We start from the raw sequence: 16,383 nt of genomic DNA, 5'->3' as shown, positions 1-16,383 counted from the left end.
GAGAGAGAGACAGCGAGAGAGAGAGAGAGGGGGTGATGGGGGGAGAGAAACTCAACAGGAGGGAGACAGCTCAGAAACCCCGGCGTTACGCAGCAGTGGCCGCCGGTGCCAGCATTCTGAACGTCCTCTTTCCATCACAGCCGTAGAAGGGCTGTGTGCCAGGAACACCCCCTCCAAAGCACCACTGGCACACCAGACCCTCTCATCCATCACGCTTGCCCAGAAAACAAAAGCCAAGCGGCTGGGGAAAAAATGTTGCGTTTTGGCACTGGTCGGAAAAAGTGCTATTCGGAATAGAGCTCAGCTTGGACATGTTTGTAGTTGTGTGTTTTTTTTGCTACGTGATAACGCAGAATGGAATGGCCTTCGGGACAGAAAGAGCCAATCGGAGGCCGAGTGGAAGAGGACTTGTTTTGTTTAACATTCGTGTGTTGTGAGAGAAATTGATTCTTCCGTGTAATGGACACCTTGGCGCAGACTGCAAAGTGCAATTTTCTCAGACAAGATATAACCGGGGCTTGTCGCGAGAACAAATCTATAAACGTAATGCCCATTACATTGAGGGATAGGCAAATTGTTATTTTCTGCCATTGCATGTCTGGGCTAGAGCTCTGCCGTGCGAGTGTGTGCTTGAGTGCATTTGTGTGTGTGCCATGGAGTTTCTTCTGGTGCAGACAAGAACATGGTCTAACCTTTATTTATTTTTTTACATTGTTTCGTCATCGCCCTAGTTTCTCGGCCATGTCAGTTCTGAAGGGTTTGTCCCCGAGTCCTTCTCCACTGTTTGGACGGGTCTGTTCAAATCGATTCATGTGACGTAACTTTTTAACAAAATAGATCCACCATGCAAATCAAGCAGCTGTGCACGGACACAAATGCATTAATAAGATCGGTATAATATGGAATTCATAAACCGATTAGATTATAATGAATGAAGGCTGGATATGGCCGAGAACGTGCACAATTAATGCTTTCTATTCATCCCGGACAAAGATGGATAAAATCCAGACTAATGGAAATATTTTGGACAAAAGCTACACCTATTAGTCTATGCTTTGTTTGACAGATGATGCAGTGCAACAAAGATAACTCAACATTGAGCCTTCCTCTGTATCAGCCTATAACAGCCAAGACACAACTTTTTTCATGTGGGCGCAATGGAGTTATGACCTTCTGGACTGGCTTTTTATCCTCTTTGACCCCCCGAATCCTTATTTGGGCGGTCTATTTTTTCATGATTGATCAGGGTTTTTTGTGCCTCTACCACTCAAACCAAAGAGAGAAACAAGATGTGTGAGCCATAGTCTTAGTCCTACCATCCTGTCCTGCCTTGTTCTGGTCGAGTAATGTGTCTTACGGTCCAATATTCAGAGGTGTGGGGGCTCGCAGGGCACTGATTAAGAATTCTGGGTATAAATAACAACCCCCTATCACGGAGGACGGCTAATGAGAAGCAGAGGAGGGAGAGTGAGGGTTGATGGGAGTTGGCTTTCAATTCTCCCTTATTTAACTTGACTTTCATCACGGAGCGTTAACATCCCCAATCTGCCACATACACACTTATATCTTTATTTAATATACTAAGGTTATTCTATGTTATAACCCTGAGTTGAACGAGGTGTCCAGTTCAAAAACCACTATTTCACATGGTTGGAGATAATCAGCTAATCTTCTGCTTGAATTAATCGTACGTAACGTGGACTTCATGGTTCTATGAACATCGTTGATCCCTGAACACTAACGTATTTGAATCATGTCAGTGATGGCTCCGCCCAGTCCATCAACAGTTTCTTTCTTCCTTTAAGGAAAAGTCTAGAATTTTCTTTTAGTTTAGCTCCAGAATCCTTAAATAATCACCAGCCTCCTCCCATGGGATCCCTCCGTTACTCTCTGGGGAGGGTCTGTTGGTTTAAATAACAATGTAAACCGTTTAGAAAGGACTTGGCTGTTGTTTCAACACATTATCTGGAAAATCTGCCCAAGTTTTTGCTCCAGCTGGGATGGTGTGGCCTCAAATAGGGTTTCTCTTTTCTAAACCAAAAGAAAGTTTCAACAATGTGCAAACATTTCAAATGCTTCTTGTACTTCTAACACGAGACAACAACACTGCCCCTTGCAATAAAAAGATATAGTCTTTACCGATTTTTATGGTCACTGACAGCCAGTGTTAAACAAACAGACACAGGCGTGTGCGACCATAATAAGCACACTCAGGGCTCACTGTTTGTTTGACCCCTGCAATTTAACTTACTCAGGTGGCTTCCCTTTGGCAGGCAGCACGAAGCCACGTGCTGCTGATATACAGATGCATATGACCGCACGCACATGCAAACACACCCTCACGAATGTTATACTTACCTTGCTGAATACAATGCATTTGATGCGGAATTTGATTTCTGATAAATTGTATGCAAAGTAAAATATGAACTCACTTGGGCATGTGGTAATACTGAGGGGGCAAACGTGTTATTTATCTTGCTCTCTTGAAATTACCTTTCAATTTCTGTTACTTGTTATGCATTAGTAAGAGTCTTTATTTTAGCAAACAATTCCAAGCCTCAGTGGTAGCCTATTTGATTCCCCATTCCTAGATTATTTTGAATGCGCACACACACACACACACACACACACACACACACACACACACACACACACACACACACACACACACACACACACACACACACACACACACACACACACACACACACACACACTTTTAGTAGTACTTTTATAGTAAGGATTTCTGTTCACACAATCAGGGAGAGGGACCACAACTCGAGCGTCGCCAAGGCACCAGTCCTATATTCTAACATGTTTGAGATGAGATGGAACGTCAACAAACTAAGGTTGACATTTAATGCTATATCTCACTTTTATGAACAGCACAGCAAGGTGTCATCACATTATTGTACAAGACTGCTTCTCGCATTAGTATCATCGTGGTTATTAACTTTAGAATTATCTTTGAGAGGTGAAATACACAGTTAGAATCCAATTAGGGAAAGGACGTGGAAGACATACTAGCAGGGTAATAAAGGTAGAAAATCAGGTAGTTTCTGCGGATGTCAAATTAGGCTGTGTGTAACCATGTGTTAACAGAAGCGTTTCACAGCGCAGACCTTGTGTCAAGTTATTAAAAAGATAAAAAGATAAACAGGGAAGATAGCATTGAAGTATGGACACATGAAGATGTGATTAATATTTCTCTCCCTGGACGATGGCAGTGCTGCTCTAAATACTATGCTTATTTTTCGGGTCCGTTGATTTTAAAGTGACGCAAGTGAGTTGGAGGGGGTGGAAGACAGGAGGAGGAGGAGGAGGAGGAGGAGGAGGAGGAGGAGGAGGAGGAGGAGGAGGAGGAGGAAGACTTTATGACAGGAGATAACAACAAAGCACAGCGGGCTGGCTGCTTGGCCGCCTATTCAGACAGCTGTCATGGCAACAAAAAGTCCCAATCATTACTCAATCTAATTTGTGTTAGAATTTTAGCCCGTCATGTCCAATCAGCGACCATAGGCTTCAAAAAAAATTCAAACCTGGCATTCTTTCCTCTCTAATCGTCTCTTCTATCTCTCCGCAGGGGCGGAACGGTGGTTGTAATTCCAACAGCGGTGCCCAGGTGAATAAACCCCGGCGCTGCCTTAAAAGGGGCCCCACCGCTGTGGTTGTTTTGCGGTTGTTTTTGTGTCTGAAAACGAAGGATTTTATTTTGAAAAGGGCTAATGTCACGGGAAAACCATCGGAACTCCTTATCAAGTCACCATTGTGTGCCCCGACTGCATTATTATCACAGAGACTCTCCTCTCATAATTGCACCCAGGCTCCTCAGAAGTCCTTTCTTTGATTGCCGAAAAAGCCACTTTCCTGCCCTCATTACGAGGCGAGAAAAGAAGAATTAAGTAAATCGGGTTGTAATGCCGTACGATGAGGTCTCCAGTGCAGATCTGGAAGCATGAGAGAGAAAAAAATCCTTTGTGCCAATAATTTGCCAGTAGGTTAATCCTTGAATTCTGCCCCCCAAACACCACCACCGCCACCACCCCCACAGCCCCAGACACATCTCAACCCCACTCTTCACATTAAAAGCACCCTGTGGGGCAAAGGCTACCATTAATTGCTTGAGTATATTTTTATCCCTGTGGATTCTGAAAGACGGTTGTCCGTTTAGGGAGGCGGAGCAGGTGGTGCTGCGGAGGTCTGGGCACAGGACGGGGAAGAGAGCTGCTAACAGGGGCTACGCTAACCAGCCCTGTGGTCTTGCTTCGTGTGCGCGCGCGCGTGTGTGTGTGTGTGTGTGTGTGTGTGTGTGTGTGTGTGTGTGTGTGTGTGTGTGTGTGTGTGTGTGTGTGTGTGTGTGTGTGTGTGTGTGTGTGTGTGTGTGTGTGTGTGTGCGTTCCTGTTACATCCCCGCTAAAGGCTTTTCTGTTGTACTCGGGGACAGAACCTTCCACTGTCAACCTTAATCAAGCGATGACATTTATTGCGCCCGCATGCAAAGTAACTCAGGAAAACTGAACGATTGTCACTGCCGGTGAACCTCCAGTAAAGCGTGGCCACTAGCCAACAAAAAAATGGGAGGAAAAGTTATTAAAAAGCCAAACAATTATTCAGAAAAAACAAACGCTTTGCTCGACAAAACAGATGGACGCGCGTGCTGGCGCCTCGAGATGAGCCGTGAATCTACTCGTTTAAATGCGACGTCTCTGTCGAGCCTCCAGAAGAGCATATGATTTATAAGAGCCAGGAGGTTTTGATGCCGCGCCATCCAACTTTGATTACGGGCATGCCTTTGCTTCACCACGCTATGGACCATCTGGTCGCTTGGAAGGGCAAGTCGGCACCTGTTTCTAATTAGCCGCCGCAGTGGCGTGCGTGTTATGGACCGGCGATGACTTGGGAGGTGTTGCCGTCGACATTTCAGGGCTTCTGCACTCCGACTGTTTCCCTTCTTTTTGTGCCCCCCGGCAGAAAATAAGTTAGTGTTACTTTTGAACATTATTTGGTACCTAGAATGCTGTGCGACCGTGATATTAGAAATAGCACAGAGCGAAAAAACATTAAATGGGTTTGTGAACGGAATACCTTTTGAAATAATGTACTGTATTAACAAACAAACTGAGAGAGGTACAAGGGCCTTACTGCATTGTACAATGGTGAATCCTACCGATTTTAAACTTTTTAAAGCGTTTGCATCAGCAACTCAGGGAATGAATGGATTCCCCCCTACAAAGTTTTGCTTCAGTCTGCAGGTCATGAAAGCGGTATGCTCTTTTTTTTTTTGGGCGTATGAAGTGTTATCAAACTTCTATTGCCAGTTGCATACAGCTGGTCTGTTGAACATGTGACAGTGAGATGTAAGGTAGGCAAGGGTGTTTAAAACTAAAGTGAGTCAAAAGAATTTTGTGTCACAGTACTGAGAGGCAATCAGCAAAGAGAAATATCCAAAGCACAGAACAAAAAAGAGAACATCAAAACACGGAAAAGGTGTAGGCAGAAATGGGTGTTGATGATGTGACTAAGCAAAGTGATATATCACATCCTTTCATGTGTCGGGACCGAAGGCGCGCATGCTAGGTGTCTGGGTGAAGAATGTTATAAGTGTCGTGCAGCAGCCAATTAACACGACACAATGCAAATTAAAGCCCATGTGAAATGCAGAGTGCGTGACAAGAAAATTCTATTGCCTTGAATTCGTACATTCCAAATAAAATACAATCTGACGACCGATCAAGGGCGATTCCGATGGTCGAGGATACGAGGGAAATCTAGAGCGTGCGGCCACCGCCAGGAGGTCAGCCAACTCACACACCCTGGGACTCCACCAGGGCCCGAGGAAACGAAGGAACTGCGTGTCCTTCAGCACGCTCAAACATCCAACCGATCATCGCACAGTGTTCAGAAAAAGAACACAGAGAAAACATGCATAATTTGCCCACCCCCCCTCGACGCGGAGCCATTTCAGCCATGGCTGCTCATAAAAAAAACGAAATGTGTTCGTCAAGTCTTCATGCATTTCAGGCAGACGCGTCAAAGTGGCGTCTGAGCGCTAATCTGTGACTTTTGATTGAAGCGCCGTATCCGAGTCACAGCTAAATTTCCCATTTATAGGGGGAAAACGTCCTCATGGAAGGACACGTGTAGAATTGTAAATTAAACTGTTCTTGTCATCTCCATTACCCTGGATGGGGAACTGGTGGGCGACACAACGCCGTAGACACGCGGCTCAACCTTCTGGGTGCGAGGGATGAATGTGAAACATTGCGGTATCTCGCAGAGAGGAGCATAAGCTGCCACGGAGATAAATCACGTATGCAAAAGGAGTGTGTGTGTGTGTGTGTGTGTGTGTGTGTGTGTGTGTGTGTGTGTGTGTGTGTGTGTGTGTGTGTGTGTGTGTGTGTGTGTGTGTGTGCTTGTAAAATCTTGTGTGTGTGTGTGTGTGTGTGTGTGTGTGTGTGTGTGTGTGTGTGTGTGTGTGTGTGTGTGTGTGTGTGTGTGTGTGTGTGTGTGTGTGTGTGTGTGTGTGTGTGGTCCACCCCACGCTGGGGAGGGAGAGTTGGGCAGAGGGTGGTGCGACTGCTTCAGCTTTTCTTCATTCCTTAATAATAAATACATAATGTCCCATGGTGCATCACATAGACGAACACACACACACACAAACACCCCCCCAGACACACACACACACACGCACACACACACACACACGCACTATAGGTGCACTCCAACATGCACAATCACCTTGCCGTATTTCAGACGCCGGGGCAGCCAGCTGGGGACACACCGGGAGATTCAATTCCTGGTCACCATTTCTATTTTTTTTCCCCACCCTCTGACTCCAAAGGAACATTAATTCAGACCACGGGCGCAGAAATCTGCTGTGGCTGATGGTGAATATATCAGCATGGAGGATACGTGGAGCATCGGCGGCGGGGGCTAGGAAAAGAAAAAACAAAAAAAAGAGCCACGCAGGCGACCAGAGAGACAGGGACGCAGAGACGCAGACGGACGGACAGCCCTGGACGGACGGACGGACGGACGGGGAATACATCAGGGGCCGGGTGGCAGTGGCCGTGACAGCAGATGGACACCTGGGAGCCCAGGGGGCTGCTGACGACAACCTCTAAGCCGCCCGCCATGTTTAATTCAGCAGATCTGTGGGAAGACTAACCAGCACCTTACCATGCGCCAGGCATGTGCGGAGTGCGGATGAATGGATCAGGAAACGAAAAATGCCTTTTGATTTGACGCGCGCATGATTTCGGGGGAAGCTCACAGCGGGATTGTGTGAGGGACGTGTGTGCGCGTGCGTCTATGCCAGTGTGCGTGTGTGTGTCTATGCGTCTTGGGTAAAATAAATATCAAGATGAGGAAATGAGGTCTAGGTGACACCCTGTCGCAGCGGTAGAATTTTCCGGCAGCTCTGTTGGTGATAAAGATGGCTTTGCAGAGAACCTTGGCGACAGACAACGCAAACGCAGCTTACACCCCATTCTCTTGGTCTCTTTGTCCCTACGTGTCTCCCGGTCTATCTGTATTTTGCACACACACACACACACACACACACACACACACACACACACACACACACACACACACACACACACACACACACACACACACACACACACACACACACACACACACACACACACACACACAAAATCTTGAATCAACCAATGCAAAAAGTGCCCCCCCTTTAATACGTGTTCTATAACCGCTGTCTCGGATATGTAATCTCCCTTTGGTTGCGAGCAACACCACAGCGTTGAAATACACCCTGATTAATCACCACCTGGCTGACCACATGTGCACAAAACACGTGCACACGCCTAAGAGCTCTGCCTGCCCAAACCCATACTTTGGCACAGTCGACCGAGGCTTGATAGATAAGCATGTTCCAAAGCAGCATTTTGCTGATTCTGCATGGCTGGCCGTTTGCGTGGTCGTACCTCCGGGCATGCCAGTGTGAATGCGTAGGTGAGGCATTCATTAATACGGTTCCAATGCAATGCCTTTATGTAGAATGACTTAAGAGTCGCCAGAGAACTTTGCAGTCCTAGATCTATCTCTGTCATCCGCTAAATGCCAGCCTCTGCTGTACTGCTTGGGAAAATACCCTGCCTTCGGAGCACTACGGGAATAAAGATCCGGGGGAATTCTATCAAACTGGCCTCAAAGTCCGCCGTTCACGTTGACTTTGCTTGGCAGAGAATGAGCGAGCGGGCAGCACATCACTCCAAAGGCATAGCAAGGCTTTATATCTATTTAAGTATTCCATACACTATGCTGTGTGAAATCCACCACAGCCATCACTCTTTAAGTGCTTTGATCTAAATTGGCCCCTCGGGATTCTGGGTAGAGGGGGGGGGGGGCGGCAGGGAGGTATCAGCCCTGAGAATATGGCCACTATGTACGATGTGTCTGTGTGTGTTAGTGCTATATGTTGTTAAGTGTGGAGGGGAAGCACCAAAAGCTTGACTGTCTGCTGGCTTCTCAGTGACAGGCAGCACCCGGACATATAAGTGGTGGGAGATTGACTGTGGAAGTGTTTGCTAGTACAAACACACACAAACACACACACACACACACACACACACACACCAAACACACACACACATGCATACAAACACACAGACCAAACACACTGTCATACATTCACACCAAGCAAACAGACAAATACAAACACACAAAACCACACACACATACACCCACACAAAAACACACAAACAAAAATACACACACAAACACAAACAACCCAGGCAGAGGGGACTTATGGCTGTATCATCCACTCCACTGCTATGGCGTTTGATTTGAGTAATTAAGGACATTGATGGTTGTGTCTAGGGGTTGATGGGGGGGTTGGGTGGATGATCATAGTGCGTTAAGTGGAGTGTGTATATTCTGAAGGGTGTGGGGAGGGAAGGTTGACGATGGAGGGGGTCCCAGCGTGGTTATAAAAGAAGAAAGGAAAAAAACGCAATGCATTGAGGCAGGGCAACGATAACGGTCCGTGGGGTGCCCCATTAATGAACAAGCGGTACAAACGTCCACCCGGTCGTGGTTGCACGAGGCCCGGGTCTCCCTGACTCTGCTCCGAGTACACAGACAGCGTTTTCCAAAGCAAACTCTCGGAAAGGAGAAGCACGGAGCGTGCAGCCAGCGAGGCTGTGTGTACACGCACCATGGGGGGGGGGGGGGGGGAGGGGGGGAGGCAGGGAGGGAGGGACGGAAGGAACGTGGGGGGAAGAGGGAGAGATTTCCTCCCCCCCCCGTCCCTCTCCGAAAAACGAGGCTGGAGTACTGATGGTTTTCCTGAAGCAAACTCTGTCCTCTGGCCGGCCGCCCAGCCGGCCCTGGTGGTGGTGACCCCTGCCAGGTCCTCCCCCTCTGATGTATTGGACTTTCCTGCTGGGTTCCACTGTGTGTGTGTGTGTGTGTGTGCGTGTGCGTGTGCGTGTGTAAGAAAAGGAAACTACACACAAGTATTTGCGCCACACAGTGTACAATAATGGCAAAATAAATCACATCAAACCTGCAAACAAGCAGAGTTTGGAAAAACAGAATGGGGATCTTTCTCACGCTCTGCTGATTATGGGTAAAAGTCTGTGCACAAATCCACAGGTTCTAGGGCATCGGCAAAAAGAGAAAAAAACTGACCAAAAACGGGTCACGGTCTTCCACAGGCATTGCAATCATAATATTCTCTCTCTCTCTCTCTCTCTCTCTCTCTCTCTCTCTCTCTCTCTCTCTCTCTCTCTCTCTCTCTCTCCTCTCTCTCTCTCTCTCTCTCTCTCTCTCTCTCTCTCTCTCTCTCTCTCTCTCTCTCTCTCTCTCTCTCTCTCTCTCTCTCTCTCTCTCTCTCTCTCTCTCTCTCTCTCTCGTCAGAACTATTTTGTGGGAACACATAGAGCCTTCCTTTCACGATAAACAGAGCCCATCACAATCTCCTCTCTGAAACTTCAAACACCACTTCCTCCGAACTGCCTGCCTGTCTTATAGCCTGGATCAGCCGTTTTGCCTTGCAGGAAGGCAGGCTGGAAAACAGCCAACATCTGAGGCAGCCAGACAATCAGCCTTGTTTCTCGCTGCTCTCAGTGTGTGTGTCTTGCTGTATTTTCTTGGTGGTTAAGACACAAGGTTGAGGTCTGAGATTCCCTCCCCAGCGCTGTGGTATTTATTGTTGTCACCGGTTCCCCAACCCACAACCTGAATGATTTGAGAGCTAAGATTCTCTTTCCATCATAAATCATCTGCATTCTTCCTCAGGTGACATCGGCATTTGAACTATCATATATCCTTCTTTCATTCAAGGAAATTGCCATGGTCTGTCCCAGAAGACCTTGGTTGCATATTAACCCTTTGTCTAAACTATTGATTGCTGGGTCACTAGGAGCTCTTGAATTGACTAATCACCATCCACTATTGCAATGTGTTCTACAGGAACAGGTCATTCGCTTAGGCTATACACACTTGGCCCATATCGACCGCTTGCCGATATTGACCCACAGTCTTCCACAGAAATGCAACTCAAACAACCGGTCGGAATAACAATCACAATAGACGGATGAGCAAGAAAAACACTAACCTGTTGAGAAAGGGCTGTTTGAGAGCTCCGACGAGGCTGGATGCTGTGCACTTGACTCGGTGTTCCCTGGAGAGGCTGTTAAGGAGCGCACGTCTCCAACCCGGCGAGCGCATCAAGGGGAATGAGAGACATCAACTAAAACGACCCGGTGCAATTGCGCAGTCTAGTTCATTAACGAGATAACAGCATCTGCACCGCTGTGGTCGACAGCTCGGAGGATGGTGTAGGAAGGCGCACGCATTAAAAAATATCGAGCAGCATAAACCCGACGGTACTTTGTCTTTTTTTTGATAAGCGATGTGACACACATTTGTGTTTGGGCAGATCAATGGAGAGACGCAGAACGGGTGGGCAAACGGACTGTTGGAGACACGTGTGCACCGCAATGCCTTATCATGGGACCTACTTACCTTTACCCCGCGAGTGACACGCACCCTAAAGTCCAACCATCAGACATAGATAAACACACCGACAGACTGACTGAAGGACAGGCAGCGATGACTTTAAAGCAAAGCACCGACCCAATTTGACATCCTCCAGCCCACCTGTGGCTCACATGCGCGTACCACAGAACAGAAATACGCATGGAGAAGACGCACCACAGACGGACGCCCTTTAAAGATCCCCGAGAATGTGGTTCAAGAAGTCCATGTGGGACCTATGGGTACCGACCTGCAGCATACAGCCAGCCCCGATGGCAGTCGACCCGGCGTCTCTGTGAGTAGCGATGCGCTGACTGTTGGGTTGCAAAGACACGCCGAAAGACGAACCGTGCGCGATCCTCTCTTCGGTTGCGTTATAAAGGCGCAGCGCGGGTCGCCCTGTGCGCTTTATACCTCCAGCTCCTCTGTGTTTACTACAGCTGTGAGGGAGCCACGCCCCCAGCTGGCGCTGATTGGCTCCAGAAGAATCTGAATCTGAATTACTTTTATAACATCTTATTGTACAAGTACATACGAGTATAGCCTAGTTCTAAGGCTTGGTTCCTCAACAGCCAGATAGCATAAACAATACAAGAAAAAAAATACAAATATGTAAAAAAGTAGTAGCATAGCTCACAATAATGATAATAATAATAATAATAATAATAATGAAATAAAATAAAGTAAGCAATGATAACAGAAAATGAAAAAATTGTAAATATTAATGGTAATAATAAGTAATGAGGTGTATTCAAGTGTAAAGTGTGGTGTAAAGTGTCAGCACGCTATCCAGCACGCTATCACAGCATTTGCTATAGGCTCGGCAATGCAAATGACTGGATTAGTGCACGCTATAAAAAGAAGCGTTAAGTTGAATTATAATGACATGTAGTGTGCTACATACTCATAATTGCGCATGTTAACTCCTCATCATCACCCTCCTCGTCTCTGGTTGCCTTATTTGATTTAACAGTGAAATGGAAATCCCAAGGGATTATAAACGGGAAACCACGGTTTGGCTTGGGAATGAAATGCATTTACATAAGGAGTTTTAGGTTTAGACGTTCAAAGATTTAACGTTTAATTATTTTAATGTTCTTACAGACATCTTTAGGGGGAGCTTTTCGATGCTGAGCACTAACTCAAGGACTATCCAGGCCCCCATGTGTTTCTTATAGATGGCATTATCAGGACTACTAGGAATTACCTTACGTGTCTTAACAGGTTGGCTGTTTAAGGTTTGAAACGGTTGTGGAGTTTTATTTTGCTTACATGCGGTCAGAGCATGAGGAGGACGCATCTATGCAGTCAGTGGTTAACCATGCTCAGGGGCGGCTCTAACATTTATGGGCCCCAGGCAAGATTAGGGTTTGGAGACACCAAATGGTTTCAAGACAAAAATGTGTTTTTCAATCTTTTATAAATTAATATCACTTCTCAAACACTTTTATTCACAAATATGTAAACAATGGCACAGTTTAAGCTGATCATCATAACTTTTACGGTAAACAAGGAGGATAGAAAAAATAGAAAAGAAAGAATGTAACTTTGTGGACTGTTTTCCATTTAAAATGATTTCCTGTTAGCAGAGAAAATAAAGGGAAGTTTAGGCACTTATTTGGCTAAAGGAGCTATATTTTTCCATGGGAAATATAAGTGCTGGTCTGACACAATTATAAACAAATTCAGACATCATTCTTAGTAATAGCTTCAACAACATGTATTATTTAAAAGGTGCTACGTTCAGTCGTCGAGGTCAGAAGTCCCTTTTCCGGCAGCTTGCTTCTTCATATATTTCCTAAATGCATCTGGACAGTTATAGTGTATAAAGGCAGTCTATTACAAGCAGAAATGTGTAGTGGCTGCTGCAAAGAAGCCAGCTAGCTGCTACAAATCAAATGTCTACACCTAAACAGCATTTTAATGATGACATACCATCATGTGGGCTTTCCTTTCCTCCTCCTCTTTTCTCTGTTTTCTGAATTGTGCACCTGAAGGCTAGCCCTTCTCATGGTGGAAAAGTTTGGGAACTCTGTGTGTCTGGCACTTCTTTACGTCTGAATTGTCGTGAAGTGTGTCGAATGGTATCCCCTCCCCCCACCTTCAGTGCTCATGGTACAAGGGCACCCGACCAAGGCACATTGTGAAACATTGTGGTAGCAGGTGTGAAATGTGCATGTCTTTCTTTCTTTCTTTCTTTCTTTCTTTCTTTCTTTCTTTCTTTCTTTCTTTCTTTCTTTCTTTCTTTCTTTCTTTCTTTCTTCCTTTCTTTCTCCAATTGTTATCTAAAGGCAAAAATCGAGGAAGGGGGCTCGGCAAATTTAATATCAATATTATTATCAATATTCCTTTTTAAATATTTTGATATGAATATATTTTATTTAAAAACAGATCCTTTAAGGGCGTCCAGCGCCCACCAGAAGGTGGCGAACACTAGAAGACCGCCTATATGACCTTTGCCTTTGCCTTAGCCGGCCCTGACCTTGCCTGAGGGTCAAGAATCCACACAGATCTACAGGCTTGTATGAGAGCAGCCACCCAGGACTTTTCACAACATGAAATAATAGCATTCAACTTGATATCCAGCGACAAAGTGTTTGAGCCCAGTCTTTGAGCCCAGTCTATACACCATATCCAAATGTACCATTTCTGTTCTGATATAAGACCGGGCACTCTGATGAGGAACATTGGATGTAACTATGTCATTCCTAATGTTTTAATTTGATCTGTCTGCCATATTATCCATATTTACATAGATGTACAGCAATTTAGTCCAGCAACGTTTTGATGCAACTGTCACCAAGAAAATCGGTCCCAAAACAAACACTTTCATTTATATTTAAAATGAAAGATCAAGCAAAAGTGAAAACCTTTACCAAACTTCAAAGAGAATTGGTAATCATCAATAACGAATTAAACTGACATTTATATATTACTTGGTATTGCCATTAATAACAAATTTGTCAGAGGAACTCGCTGTCATACTGAGACGAAAGAGACTCAATTTCAACGATTTTAATTTGGTTGACTATGAATTTGGCATCCGTGAATCCAAACAGACGGCCGCACAAAAACAGTCACAAGTCGCTGAAGTCAATTTTGAAGAGGGGTGTGTGCAATATCGGAGCAGCGTATTAAGCTGTTATAGTAGTGGCATTTGGCACCCCCCTGAGGTCAGGCCTACGGTCTGTAGAAACCAAGACTATCAAAGGCACCATGTCAATCTGGAAAACACTCTCCACGCCTTGTCTTCACACATTGGCCTCGTGACAGCGAGTGGCCACTGACAGATGCAGCTCGTGTCCGGGTCTGCCTGCCTCTCTCTATGTAAAAATATAAATCCAGAGTATAAAAGAGGAACAAGTGTTAAAGAGAAAGATCACAGACTTTTGGCAGGCAGCCACCTTCAGTCTGCCTTAATGGAGGCTGACATCATGGCATGCCCCAGTTAATTAAGTGTGAAATAATTACTCATGCCAAGGTGATTTGCATGACACCGACACTGAGACAATCTCCTTATCATCACGCGACAGGGAGCTGCAATGATGCATGCTTATGTTTACTTTAATCCTAATCGCCTAATCTGCTTTTTCTTCTTACTATAAGCGTCTGCGTTATGTGCTAATGTTACATGACTTAATTCCTCTTAGATTCTGGCTTTGATGTTGAGTTTACCCCGATTTGATTTGTTCTTCTCGATTATATTTGTGTTTCTGTAGATGAGAGTTATAGTATACTTTGGGTCTATATTTTCTGTGTTTTACTATGTCTAACCTTCAACTTTTATGTCACAGACCAATGTACCGTATACGTCAATCCAAATCATATAGACAGGACTGTGGTTGAGAATCAGCCAGAGCAGAGACATCTTGAGGCAATGTGAAAGTTTACGAGATAAGGTATACCATCATTTTGTGTCGACGGAGAGACGTGTTTAACAGATATAGCAGCAGCTCTGGCACCATAGCTTCTAAAGATGGAGAAGTGTTTTCGTATTTATCGCGGAGGCGTTTGCAGTGACTTAACATCTCCTGACGTGGAAAGGCAAACATCTTGAGAGGGTTAGTGCATCACTCCCTCGCTCACTCTCTCGCTCTCTCTCCGCCACCCGCAACAGGTGGTTCTGAAAGATCTCTGATGTTCACAGTGCTCAGAGAAGCATTAGGCACACAAGATGTCACAGTTGACTGGTGAGTCAATCTGTGTTGCTGGCATCTTCACCTGCCAATGCATTTCCCGGCACCTCATCCAGCCATTAGTGATAATGGGCTTTTCATGAAGGTTACACCAAGAAAGTGCCTCTTGGTCACTGCAACAGAAAGCCTCGGTACATCCACGTGACAGCGATTTCAAATTCTTAAATAAATCTTCACAGTGTTTGTCATTTTACCATTGTACCTTGGTAAAGGTTGTTGAATGCAAGTAAAAAAAACACGACAAATATTTCAATGACATTCTGGTGTTTGATAATCTCGCACAATGGTTGTTTTTAAGGGTCATGTTTGCTTATTTTTTTTTACCTTATGATACATTACTCTACAGACCCTGAAATATTTGGCCAGTCATTTTGTTTTCTCTCAGGATAAGAAGCCAAGAAATGTATTTTTGTTAGACTTTAGAATATATTTCCAGCGACATGAGGGAAGATGCTAATCTCTGTAACAATGAAATTAATAAATATAATTATCTATTAGTTAGTCCGGCAAGTCAACTTCCCTCATGGTTTTACTCAATAAAATTAGAAAATACATTTTGTAAAAAGTGGCCATAATATACAAGGACATATATTAATGTTCTCTTGAGACTACCACTTGTATTATTTGGCATGTTCGTTATTATTGTCAAATAAGAATAAGCTAACATTTAAGTTACATCTGCACTCTATTTCTGTTTTTAAGCATGCAATGGCTTCTTCGAGTATTGCTTGTCGAGAGATGTACAGAGTAGGAGAAATTATTATTCAAGGGGATATAGGCCATATTAACTTGGCATGAGCACCATTGAAGGTGGATTCCATATATTTGCCCGAGGGCTTCCTCATAAAAGGACATATTAATCAAACAGTCGGGTCTATAATGTTTAACCATTCTTCAGAAGAAATGTGAAATTATCCCTTCTTTTATCCTTTCTTTCCAACCAAGTTTTTTTTTCATGTTTGACAGGGATGATTGTTTTTACTTATCTGTAAGAGTAACAGTTTTTGCACTTAAATGACTAACACTTTCACTGCAATACATAAGAAGCCTTTAATTCCCAATACTTGAATGGCTGATCTGATCTTGGGTGTCGGAATCATTATTTCCTTCTGAAACGCCACCCGTGGTGATCTCAGAGGCAAAAACGTAACTCTATTAGTCATTGAACTGGCATGTGGAA

The 16,383-nt window shown here is 44.9% G+C and overlaps 1 protein-coding gene across 1 annotated transcript in view; it reads right to left on the bottom strand.

The window, feature by feature from the left end:
• The window catches only part of cemip (cell migration inducing hyaluronidase 1), a 98,840-nt gene extending 87,432 nt beyond the window's left edge, over nucleotides 1-11,408 (bottom strand). The window contains exon 1 of the mRNA XM_056608298.1: nucleotides 11,258-11,408. The gene's annotated coding sequence lies outside the window, so the exon portion shown is untranslated. The remainder of the gene's footprint in view (nucleotides 1-11,257) is intronic.
• Between the last annotated feature and the right edge of the window lie 4,975 nt (nucleotides 11,409-16,383).

Source organism: Gadus chalcogrammus, chromosome 14, assembly GCF_026213295.1.
Source record: "Gadus chalcogrammus isolate NIFS_2021 chromosome 14, NIFS_Gcha_1.0, whole genome shotgun sequence".
Lineage (NCBI taxonomy): Eukaryota > Metazoa > Chordata > Actinopteri > Gadiformes > Gadidae > Gadus > Gadus chalcogrammus.
This window is presented reverse-complemented; position numbering and strand designations above follow the sequence as displayed.